Source organism: Amphibalanus amphitrite, unplaced genomic scaffold, assembly GCF_019059575.1.
Source record: "Amphibalanus amphitrite isolate SeventyFive unplaced genomic scaffold, NRLGWU_Aamphi_draft 000042F_arrow, whole genome shotgun sequence".
Classification (NCBI taxonomy): domain Eukaryota; kingdom Metazoa; phylum Arthropoda; class Thecostraca; order Balanomorpha; family Balanidae; genus Amphibalanus; species Amphibalanus amphitrite.
In genome coordinates, this window is record NW_024881538.1 from 1065297 (window position 1) to 1078724 (window position 13428).

At 46.2% G+C, this 13428-nt stretch overlaps 1 protein-coding gene across 1 annotated transcript in view; it reads right to left on the bottom strand.

Annotated features, from left to right (window-relative positions):
* The window catches only part of LOC122376557 (chitin synthase chs-2-like), a 29442-nt gene extending 20529 nt beyond the window's left edge, over positions 1 to 8913 (bottom strand). The window contains exon 1 of the mRNA XM_043356459.1: positions 8763 to 8913. The gene's annotated coding sequence lies outside the window, so the exon portion shown is untranslated. The remainder of the gene's footprint in view (positions 1 to 8762) is intronic.
* Positions 8914 to 13428: the final 4515 nt, after the last annotated feature.

The following is a 13428-nucleotide window of genomic DNA, read 5'->3' on the forward strand; positions in this document are numbered from 1 at the left end:
GCATTCCACGTCAAATCGAACAAAAATCGGCTGTTTTGCACCTTACCATCAGCGATTTCATTATAAATTTGTGAGCGAGTTCCTGTGTCGCCCCGAACATTACATTGATGTTTTTTGCACATTCTGACCACAGGTCTTCTAAATATAGGGCATCGAATTTTTACAAAATGTTGCATCTTCATATTTTTGAACGACCATAACTTTGGTTGTACTTGTTTGATTTGAATTAAATAAACCTTACTGTTTAGGTAATTTCTTAAGCATTTGTTTAGACTTGCACCTACTTAAATATGTGACCTTGAGATTTGCTTAGCTCTGTTCTTAAGCACAAAAATTGAAATAGCAAAAAACACGTCACCTTCGATTTGGCTAATTTTCATATATTTTATTGCCTACCATATTCTTAACAACCTGTGAAAAAATTAGAGTGGGCCATTCATAAGTTTTGAAGAAAATGGCACATATGCAAACGTATGTTAGCACGCGCAGTGGAGGGGGAAGAGTGAATTTTGCCCCACCCCTTCTGTTTTTCGCCAATATCTCATAGTATTAATGCGAAATTAATTATAGCTACCTGTCCAAAATTGAGTTGCACATCTCATCGTGCAAGCAAGAAGAAAATCGGTTCAACTGGTCTAGTAATAGCGGTGTAAAGTGAACATCCTGTCGCCGCGGCGACGCGGCGACTCGGCAGCCGGCGCCGACCGCTAGCCGCCGCCTGAATTGTAGACTGTGCCGGGACGGAACGGAACGGTTCCGTCTTTACATCCCGCTCCTTACCGCTGATTACGTTTGATTCGCGTCAAATTTTGTGAGAAGACTAAGAAATGTACAGGCAATCTTATGGTGTAAGAATTTTGAAAATCGGTTGGTAAACAATTGAAATATGAACGTGTAAACACAAAATTGTGATTGCTGCGTTTCCCGCGTCGGCCGATCCCGCCTCAGCCGGCGACATGTTACTCTTAGCAGGTCTCTAACTGCCATATTTATTATTGGATTAACTAGAAATTCCCCATACATACTCAAAAATGTATATTCTTTCGTATAGTGAAGATAAAAAGACGTGAAGATATCGTTGCGTGATAATGTTTTCGTTGAATTTTTGGCTTCATGATGCATTTCCACACGGCTCAAAATTCACCGCAAAATACCGTTTGCCTGAGACACTTTTACTATGGAACTTGAATGCTTGACTACGATGACTATGTATTTACATTCTCGCAGAGTTTGGGATATCACTAATCAGCAATCATTCATTTCAGAAAGTGTACACAAGCAAGCATGTCTTGACTCTGTCTTTCAAGGTCACGCGCAGTTGCGTGATGTTGATGCATGAAAACGGCGTTTGCCGCGAGAGTTATGAATGGCCCACTCCAATTTTTTCACAGATGGTTAGGAACATTGTGAGGGACATAATATGTAAAAATTACCCGAATCGAAGGTGACGTGTTTTTTGCTATTTAAATTTTTCTGTTTTAATTCAAGGTCAAATGCATTTCAAGGTCACTTCAATTTAATTTTATAATTAAAGATCAAAGCCTTATCAATTGCCTACAAGACCCTGTTAATATCATTTTGATACCAGAAAAGGAACCAGAGTTATAGACATTTAAAAAATTGATGTGTGTCATTTTTGGCTATATTCGATGACCTATATCTCAGCGATACTTTATCAAATTTCGAAAATATTGTACGTAACTCAGTTTTGAACCATGCCCAGTCTGCCTACAAATTTTCAGAAAAATCGAAGGGGATGACGGATTTCGGTGTTTGATTTGACGTGGAATGCCCCATACACACTAGGGCATATAAGTGACAGGTTTAATTCCTATTCAGTTGTAGGGATTAGGACAAGATGCCAAGAGAAGGAAGATTGTAAATTGAAAAAGGGACTGTTAAACGGTCATGAGGAAGGCAGTAAACAGACAGAAGAAAGCATTGTTGTGTGCTGAAACATTAAACAAACAGGGCGAGGCACTCTTTTCAAGGCCAAGCTATAGGAGTTCATACGTTAGAAGGCCTAGTGTTTGTTAGTAGGTTAATGAGAACCGGCTCGCTTGTCGGGTTTTTATTGAAGTCGGGTTTATATCTGCTGATGTTTGTCTGTTGCCATGCTGAGGCTAGTGGAATACAATAATCAGGCTTGTTTTCTAGATTCGTTGGTGACTATTTCAAAACAAACGGCACATAAAATCAAGTTGTTGACGGTTCGAAGCTGTTTGGTTCGCAAAGTACGTAAACACATGCTGGTGAAAATGAAAGAGACATGTACTCGTACTTTGTAAGACTGGAAAGCTGAACGTTTTGATAAGAGAACATACGATGGACATGCGATCTGCAATTAACTGAACTTAAATCTGCTCTGCGATAATCTAGCAGCAAGTACAAATGATTTCTTGTCCATAAGTGATAAAACGCATCACCGAAATTAAATCGTGATCCAGCTTGCGTTAGCCGTGTTTCATGCTGTTCGGCGTGCGTTCCACCCCACGTACCGCTGTCTGCAGGTCGTGAACATTCGCGGACGTGGTCTATTACGAGCTGATTTCGGCAGCGCCAGAGATAGATAATCGACGCAGTGTCCATGAACTGATTCAGGAAAGTCACGTTTGAGATCGCTAATCGACCAGGCAGGCCAGAGGTCACCAACGCACTGCCAGTTCGATGCTGCTACGTTCACATTGACAGTTAAACCAAACGTTGTGGCCAATGTAGAAAAATGTGCGATGATCTTTTGTCCTATACCTACCTATATTATGTGTCAATGTTAAGGGACAAGAATATCATGCCTTGGACTTCATTAGATTTGCTGGTATATGATTTATACAATTTTGTTTTTCATATTGACTAGACCTCTTCAACTTTTCAGTTTGGTCCGCCTGTAGCTCGCCGCTTCTCTGGAATAGTATCTGCGTAGTGTTGCAATATTTCATCTTTTTCATTTATCTGGCGAACCGTATCATAAATTCGCCCTGCGTGAGCAGTTATTCACACCAGGCGATCATATTCGTGAGCTGTCTCACTATCATGTCTGGTTGAGCAGCAGAGTGCCGACAGCTGCACAGGATAGTAGTCTTCATGGCTGAGCACTCCTAGCAGCGTGTGTCGGCGCGCCGGGCGGCCCATTTGCCCAATGGCGCATGTCGCCAGTGCGCCACTTTCGTCGTCAGTCGTGCCCGGCCGGCGGCCTTGGAGCTGTCGGCGCACTCGGCAGGTCATGACCCGAGCTGGTGACCTCTGTACACGGCTCTGTGGCGAGCCGGGCTCCGGCCCGCTCCTGCTGAGGATGTAGACCACCGCCCGTCGCTGCCGCCCTCCCGGGCCGCTTTAGACGGGTGTAGAGCATTTCGACGAAGTATAAACACATGATAGCGTAGTGCCATTACTCTCACGCAGTCTACAAGGCATTGCATCAATAAGACAAGCGGTAAATTGGAGCGAACAATACGTGATGAAAACCACGGCCATTTTGTAGTTGTTGTGCTATGTTGCAATGCAGTCTCCGCAGTACAGGTGTTATGTTTTTGTATTCTGTTGCAGTCTCCAATCCGCGCCGGCGCTGCCGGCCTCGTGGTGTTACGTTTGTATGCTGCTCTGCAGTCTCCCGACTGTACCGGCGCGCGCGGCCGTTGACCAAGGTCATTGTTAGCCTGCTATGTCATGTTGCAGTCCCCAGCCAGCTTTGCCCATTACTCAGTGTCACGCCCTGGCAGTATAGCACACCCGCCATCTACGTGGTTGTATGATTGACCGCCTTTAACGGCTCGTCAACGGCCAATTCACACTCGAGCGCCGGTTGCCAAGGTTACCGGTTCACCGACCCGGCCGGTCAGTGGAGCGGCGTGATGACGTAATCATATCGTAACTGCCATCGGTGCTAAATATGCACCGCGACTTGTGGTTTATTGTGTCTTTATTTCACGCATTACACCAGCGCATCAATTACGCGTCTGAACGTTACCCAACTTTACTCACACGTTATCAGCTGCAATGATCGCCTCGTGACTTTCGGGATCAATATATCATGCATCCCGCTCGTGGTTATCTTTGTTTGACATGGCAGTGGCGTCTTACTCTGGCTCACCACCCCAGATAAGGCAACAGTCTATGGCCAAATGTCGGGTATTTGGGGCACACTGAGGTCATGGAGGTCGCCGCAGCTATTCTTCGACACCGCGTATTCAGATCAGTTGCGCAAGCAGCCCATTCCCGAATGGCCTGAAAACGAAATTGTAAGGATCCACGGTATGCATGTGCCCACATTCATAGTACGTTGGGAGAGCAACTATATTTTTTGGTCTGTCCAAAGGCGCGAACTTTAGAGTATGCTTTAATATTATTTCCCAATGTCCAAGACTGTAAGCATTTGTAAAAAAGGCCGAAATAATTCAAATCTCTTCTGTTGACTTTCCCTGGTGGGTCACCGTGTCCTTCATGCTATCTTAGCAAGGCATTGCAGCAAATAACGGAGGGTGGAGGGCGAGGCACAGGCGCACACGGTCTTGGCTCAGAGTTAACCAACACCATGTTAAGGCCAAGACCAGGTGTTTGATGGTGTCGCCACATGAATACCTACTGCTTGTCATGTAGGTACACGTGCCACGCTTTCGCTGACATTTTGTTGATATTCTTATCTTCTGAAATGCATGCATGAGACACAGAGTGATAGCCTCGAGTAGTGCTTATTATCTCAATGAGAGTTTTGAATCTGAATGTGTCAACTTTCAATTCAATCAATGAGAGAATCGGGTGACGTTTAATTTCGGATGGTCACATGACGACATCAAGGGTGAGGTGCATACCAAACAATTTATTCTTCACATGGCACAATTCCTGGACCTAAACAGCATAGAATGTGCCCAATGACTCAAGATTATTCAGGCGTCGAGTCCGCCAAATCATGCGTTGCCTCACCTCCGTCAGCTTTCACAAACAGCGCCGCGCAAAATCACTTCTTTAGAGCGGTGCCCAGCAGTTACCACGGCCGCGCCGCGGGCGGCGCTGTGAGTTTTCACGACACTTGCGCGGCACGTGGTGGTGGTCACGGGTAACCACGGCGCGGTGTGTACTCACACAACTCCCCTGGCCCGCGGCGCAGCTGTGGTGCAAGACATGGGCACCCCCGGACCCGAGGGCGGAGGGATGGTGGCGGGGGCGGCTCGGCGGGCTGCGTGCCGCGATTGTTGCATTGTGTTGCCTCGGAGGCGCTGCGGTCCGTCTAATGACTGCCCACACGCATATGGTGAAGCACGATCTGACCCATCCTCTTCTCTGCAGGCTCGGTCATGCTGGCAGCTAAACCGCCCACCATTTCTCTCTCTCCTCTCCATCCAAACGACGGCGATGGCTACTCCACCCACCGAGGAATGGTCGGCTTACCGAGGATAGATAGGGCCGTTAAACATTAGGGGAAGTTGGGGGAACGCCGAATACTTTTTTTCTGACGCCCGTAGCACGCAAGGTAGACAACATAAGCTATTCTTGTTGGCGTCATTCGAGAGGACAGTCTTTTGTCTTTCAAACATACCAGGCGCATTTGATGAATTCGCATACCGTTAAGCGCAAAAACTAAAAATATCAAAGAACTGACTTTTTCGGCGTTGCCCCGGACTGCGGGGAAAGCCGAAAATGGGATAAATGATCTACGAGGAATGCTGACATTGATGTTTTGCCAATTTATCTCAAACTTTATCCAAAATTCATCAAAGTTGACACGCGTTTTAAGAGCTTGAGGACGCTTGGTGCACACTGGAAGTTATAATTGTGTGATATAATAAGAAAATGCCAGGTAAATCATTCCTTATAGGTAACAGGCCGTTGTGCCGGCTGAAAGTGTAATTTGTTTGACTAAAAATACGCGTTGCTATTCTACAGCAGTAAAGTCCACGTAGCGTGCTTTAACGTGCGTAATTGCACGTTTTCGGCATTACCCCAGCCAGCCATACTTTCATTTGCAGGCCCATAACTTTTAAACGTGCTGTATAAATTTCAAATAGGTAGCACACTTATGCAAAGACATGCTGAAGATTACTTGACCGAATTGGCCAGACAAACGGTAGCATAATGAGTGAGAAATGCAGCTTCAAAGGCGCATGTAGTACAAAGGAAACGTACCTTGAAAACGCTTTTGGCGCCCTCACAGCCGAAGTATTCCAAATGACGACTCGTAACACACATGCGATAATTGTATAGTCACTCAAGCTTCAGAGCATCACTGAGACGTGGCATCCATGTCGTACGGTTTTAGAAATATCTCGAATTTCGGCTTTGCCCCAACTCCGGCATTGCCCCAACTTCCCCTACTCCAAGGAGCCGTGCAACCATGGAAGGATCGTGAGGTAGTTCAGACGGCCATGACAATGTAAAGTGGGTGTTTCAACAGACTCCTGGCAGACAAACTATTCGACTCGGCCATTATCTTTGCCACATCTGCGGCCACTCTTCTGTGTGTAGTGTAACCCTGCCGGACTGACGACTAGTGATCATGAATGCGATCAACGAGTTTTATTTCAATTTGAACAATTTAAAAAGGGAGATGAATGATACCTAACTGAATAACGCGACATCATAAATAGACTTTCCCACCACCAGCAGAGAACTGAAAATTATTATTTTACTTCTCAGAAACCACGATTGACTGAATTCGCACTTTCGCCGTCCATTTGCCACCGCACTCCCACATCTATCACCATTCCTTCTATAGCGGAGCCGTTTGTGCTCAGTTATCTCACCGGGCACACTTGCCTGCCACGCCCAGGAGTACCATGCAGATTGGGGCGGAGTGGCTCCCCCAAACTACGAGCGTTTGCCGGACGGTCGCGCGGGGGCGGACAGGGCCGCCGTAACCGCTGCCGCCGCCGGGCAGAGAAAGTATGGCCGGACGCGAGCGATACGTCAGCGCCGTCCGCCAGACCGCGCAGAAAGGAGTGATCGGAGTCAGCTGGGCTAGAGGGGGATGGTAGTAGAGTGACTGGAGAGTAGAGATGGTCAATGACCGCGGGGAGATGGGACAAAGACCGCAGAATCAGACAACAGCTCTTCAGCGTTAGATGAAAGAGGAGAAGAGGGCGGGTCATTTGGGGTGATATAGATGATAGAGCTGCGGTAGTGAAGTGTTTATTGTTTATCGTTGAGAAGATCGGATGGAGAGATTGCAGGAAGATTAGGCGGTATAGGACTGACGAGACGGCCTGATAAAGCGGATGGAGAGGTCACAACAGCGACTACCGCCGAGCCTATCGGTCGATCAAAGGGCGTGGTAGTAGACGGTAGGTATACATATGCAGTTAGAATTTCAAATGAACTTTTTTCTTTGACCGTTTGGAATGAACTTTTTATATTGTTAAGCAAACAATATAATATTTGCTTTTTATTACAATTTCAATGAACTATCGCGGAAAAAAAATTCATTGGAAATTCTAACTTTATATATCAAGATGTTCCTCGCTAGAGCATTGCATTAGCATATACTATTTCATCATAGACGGTAGGTACTTGAAAAGCAGGAAAGGGCGTTAGGAGTGTGGTGCAGTGCTCTTCACGCCAGCAGACGTGCGCTTCTGCTGAGCGACGTGAACCGCGGTGAGATTGTAATCTGGGTCAGGTCCTCTCTCGCTGCCGGCGCCGACAGACGGGATACCTGAACATCTGTCGCTTCAGGACAGGGCCAACGGACGGAGCACACGAATCCATCCGCGCAGAATGTAATTTGCTGTGACTGGGAGTGGCTTATTTTGGTCAGTGTCTAAGCCAGCTGATTACCGATAGGAAAAGAAGGAAACAAAAGAATGCAACAGAACACAATGGCGAAGGTATTGCACCCATAGATAGATAGATGGATGATATATTGCGAATAGAGCATTGAAGTAAAGCTTCGTCACTTAGGTACTTAAAATTGGATAGATATAATGAAATGCGGAAACTGGGACTCCAGAGATAGCCGATAAAAACTGTCGTGCTCAAGTTTTGCGGAAGTGTAGACAAGAAAGAAGCAAAACGTTTGCAACATAGCATGCAACGTTAGAGCACGTCAAGGTGCATGATCTCGAACAATACTGAAAGTGCCTTTTGTCATGCTCGCTTTTGTGTGCGTGAAACAGTCGCTCCAGCTCGCCAACACATGGACATGATCCTAGCAACCTTAGCATTCGGACGATATAATAAAATCCTGTGCGATCAGCGATTTATATCCATGCATGTATCAGACCTATACGGCAAAGAAAATGAACAATTCGGGCTGGTTATGCTCAGGAATGTTCTTTTGAGACGTTAGGGGCTGCATATTGCACTCAAATCGTTTCCTGGCCGCAGTGAATAAAGGATATTTATTTTAAGCTGTTTGTCTTTTTGCTTGTATCCTACAGGTAATCCGCGTGCATTTTGATTGATTACGTATCCAGAAATTAATCTAAGCCAGCAAACGTTGACCAGTTTTATAGCACACGACAGATATCTGTTGTAACTTGTTGTTGAATTCAGGCATGTTTACCGTAAATTGTGATATTGTTGCTCCGGCTTCCATCAACGGTGGTAAAATCATACGGTTCCGAGGAGCAATGGAAAAATATATGTACACCAGTAAATTGCACATATCCGCCAGAGCACCACAATTTGGATAAGATGTCATACTTCCACACATTTCAAGATACAACAAATGAGCATTTAACAGTGAATATATAAAAGAACGACGAAATAACGGAGATTGCGTGTTATGTATAGTTTGTATAGGTAAGTACCGACCGAAAATCGCGTCAACTGACCGGAGTCGCGCTGGTGCCGACAGCAGCTCCGTGTGATGTGTGCCGTCCGCACACCGTTTGTATGTCACAGGCGGCGTCTCACTCTCACCGCGCCACTCACAGACGCGCTGCTCACCGCACCGCCCCTCGTGCCGGCTCTCCCCCAGCGACTGGGGCGGCAGAGCCCGCCGCCGCCGCCGCCGCCGCCGCCCACTCAGCGCGACCGCTCATTGGCTGGGAACCCTGACGTCATCGTGAAATTTTCCCGTTGCAGGAGCATTTCCCCCTAGTGCGGGAGCATCAAAGGTTTAAATGCCCAATTGGGTGCACGCAGGACGCATAACACATATCAACGCTTTTGGGTACATTTATTAAAATGTTATCAGAAGTGGCGGGGACGAACCTCCAAATTAATTGTTCAATTCACACTGTTCGTGACACCGCTTTTTAAATTGATTAATAATGCTCATTTATAGAAGATCGTGATTCCCATTCGCTGCAGGTCTGTAACCCCATGTGTTAATCGGATATCCCTACTGGCTTCGACGTGAATGCCTCGCAGATAAGTAAAAATGTTTGTTCTTACCCTGCTCTATTCCTATCCCCTACGTGCACAATCGCCTGCGAAGACTTACAAAGCTAATTAATCCCACTTCGCGCGACCGAATCGAATGGCACATTGATCAAGCTTTAGTCTATAAACTTTTATTGTTTGAGGAATGGTAATCCTTTCGTTGCATTCCAAAGGTTTAATGTGAAAACGATATGCACGCTCAGCCAACGTTAACCTAAATTAGCCCGTGTTCTGCGGGTGGCGGGAGGGTTCTATTCTATAAAAAGATAGGGTTCTATCATACCGGACGGTTATGCGTAGCGTGTGTGGCAATGTTGGTCAAAGATCGGTCGTGCAATTTAAACAGACCTCGATAACCTTACAAATCTCATATCGGAAACAAATAGCGTGTGCCTCATCAGTCAGCTGAAAGTGCTGAGTGCTGACCATTGCCTCGGAACCTAAAACAATTGATACTATATTTTTACCATATACAGTATACAGAATACTATAGGTATACACTAAACAGTATTACGAACAACTAGGCATGTGAAGTGAATCCAAGATCTTACGTGCCTCATCCTCATGTACATACGTCCAGCAGGAGTGACCTGCCTAGGGGTAATACCAATTTTATAACCTACCGATCACATGTCAACGGGATAATTAATTAGTATTTTGTTTCCAGACGTTTTTTTAGATTGTTTGTCAATCGGCTCCACTCAGCTTGACAAACGGAAATGTCAAGTGTCGAAAATGGCGCTTGGTCACATTACTTTAGACCATTAACACGCGCCCCGTAGGAGAGGGGGTGGGGGGCGAAACGGCTCCCCTTGTCCCTTTCCGTAGATATCTCCTAAACGGCTGCAGATATCGCCGCTAAGCTTTCAGAACCATCCGGGCATCAACTTTACACATCGTGACTAAAACGTTTTCTAGAGGCTATGATAGGTTGGCCAAAATGACGTCATAATGACGTCATGTTCTGCCTTTTTCAACCCCAGAAAAGGTTTCGCGGGCAGAGCTGTCAGGCCTACAGCTTTAAAGATACAGAAAAATGATCAGATTGTCAAGGGCTAAAATCAACAGGGCTATAGAACTGCTATCTTGGATTTGTGAAATTTCTGGATTTGGCCCTAAAAAATCAAAAAAGTAATTTTTTGAATATCTTAGCCAAAAAAATATAAAAATGTGCCGAATTTTGAAAAAAGGAATAGGTATATATGCTAGTCCCTATAACCGTCTTCTAGCCACATACCAAATTTCAGATTGATGCCTCTTTTTTTCCAGATTAGGACGAAAAAACTGTTGCAAATTGATGACGTCAAATTTTCAAACCTAATCTTTAGCAATTCTAGACCACGTAGCACAAAACAAAGACCATCATTAGACTCTCCGTGACGAGCTAAATCGAATCCAGAATTGATATACCCATTTTATGCAAAAATATCAACTTTGAAATTTGACCTAATTTGACCTGACCTTTACCAGAACATAACCTAAACTGGCCCCAAAGGTTCCCTAGCCCACATAATCGCGTTTGTCATGTAAAATGGACCATAAGACATGTCTCATACGACACTTTCATACTGTGACCCTCGGTGACCTGACCTCTGTGACCTGACCTGGTGTCAGTGACCTCAAATAGCAAAATATATGCTTGACGAACAATTCTCCATCGATGATTTTCACTAACATGACTTGCACTCGATTTTAAAACACATTTCTTGAAATACCTGTTAACGGTGAAAATGCGATCTTTGACCTGACCAGTGACCTTTGACGTGATCGGTCGGACCGAGGTCAATGAAATTGGGTCACAAGGTAATTCCGTGGTAGGGCTATCCAACGCCTTTTGAATTTTGAGAATCGGCCGGTAACTTTCCGAGATCTTAGGGGGGGGCCGAAAGTGAAACGCCCCTCCCCCTTACGGGTAGTAGGGTCCACCGATAGCCTACGTACGGAGCGCGGGTTAAGAGCTCGTGAACTAATAAAACAACATCACGGGAAAAAACGATAGCTATTCGAGAGCTCTTTCGCTGGGGTATTCTCAGATTAGATTAGACCGAAGGTCAAAGCCATGACTTGACCGAAAAAGTGGTGTTGGGAATCGGTAGATCCGCTTCATTGAGCTGAACCACGCTGGACGTATGCAAGATGTTAAAACGTTTAGCATAAAAAACTGCTGCTGACCTTCTAAGACCTTTAACCTAAGGTCTTTATCATTATAGATGTATGAAATGGAGACCCCTGGTGCAATTCAGCATTGACATTTGCTTGCTAAGCAATGCTAAAATAGAAATCATAGACATACATACATTTATGCATTACCCTAAAGGTCAAAAGTTTCGAAATAAATAAAATAATTGTTGAGTCGATGTTACAGTGCTATGGCGAGCTTTTACTTAGTTCTTCAGGCGTATTCACTTGTCGTGACCTGACCTAGAATGGCACTGGTGTGAAATTTCCGCAAGTACGGAAAATGATGTATATCTTTAGGAATATACCTAATCATATTATAATCAGGCTCGAGAAAAACCTTAACGGGCGCTGAAAATCGACACATCGCTAAAATCTTTCGCGTCTTTTAGCTTGGCGGTCCGATTGTTCATTACTTTTTGAGTGTCAGAAGTGAAACCCGTTTGGCAGTTGTCCTAGAGTTGGATGAATGGATGCTCGTCTCATTTCTTAGCTCACCTCTACTATGGACGTCAAACCCCTTGAGACCCCACTTTTTTTGCGATAATTTTTAAATGCGTCAACTCTCGTTGACAATATTCTGGCAATGTGTGTTTCAGAACCTGCCGAAACTTTTATTACTAAGGTATTTTGACGCCAAACGATTATGAAAGGTACTTCTCATTCACTCGTAATGTTAAATTTCACGGAACGAATCTGCTGTTTGGGTAGAGGCTACGCGCTCATGAGGCGGAGCCACGTAATGACGTCAGCGCTAAGCTCCGCCCTACCCCTCTGGCGCTCCTTGCCCGGCGACCGGTCACTCGCGTCTCGCGCTCCATCCAGGCTTGATGGTGGGCGGTAGTTGGTAGCGGTAGCGGGCGCTGGCAGATGGCATTTAGGGCAGATGGCGCTGGTGGCGGGGCTCGAGTGTGGCCGAGCGCAAGCCTCTGCTCGGGCCTGAATTGACCTTAGCATTACGAGTGAATGAGAAGTACCTTCCATAATCGTTTGGCGTCAAAATACCTTAGTAATAAAAGTTTCGGCAGGTTCTGAAACATACATTGCCAGAATATTGTCAACGAAAGTTGACGCATTTAAAAATTATCGCAAAAAAGTGGGGTCTCAAGGGGTTTGACGTTCATAGTAGTCTGTCAAAACTATCAGTCGACTAAAAATACCCAGCGCTACGCCACCTACAGTCAAGGTACCGTACCATTGAGTCACTACTGCTCTACCTAGAGGGCGCGCCAGAGCACCCTCTCCACTACATGTAGGTGGCGTAGCGTAGCACAGCGGGCTCTGACTTCTGAGCCAGGTGCAGACCGCGGACGAGTGCCCAATGCACATAGATGGCGCCCGTGCAAACCGTACATATGCAACGGGGCATCACCTGCACCACCGCGGGTCCATGTCAGGTGAAACTGAAAGGAGACGGCCACTAATGCATGACAGCGGTCGATTTTCCTTTTAGCGTTGAAACGTGACACTGTTCCGTGACTTGACAATCGGCGGGAGCCCGCGCTCGGTTACAGAATGCAGAATACACGTATATTACCGGCTAAGAATTCAAAGCCAGGCTACCGAAATTTCCAAGCATTTCCTACATTCCCGTGACTGTATTCCGACCACGCATTTATTTTTCAAACGCCTGATGCCCACTAATGAAATCTTACCAGCTCCTACTACACGAGTGAACGTTCCAACTTATTCCGCACTAGCTTGTACTTTGACGTTGAACTCACAGACTCATGAGTTGAAGGATGGATGCATGGCCCTTACTTGTGCCGGTTACTCACCAGCCGTAGCGGCGTGCCGGTCCTGGAGGGCGGCGGCGGCGGGAGGGCCGGTCGGCCCCGGGCGCCGGCCAGCAGCGGCACTCGGGAGCGCCCCCGGCCCGGGGCGCCGGAGCTGAGCAGTTTGGTGCTGACCCGGCGCACCACCGGCCGGCCGGCC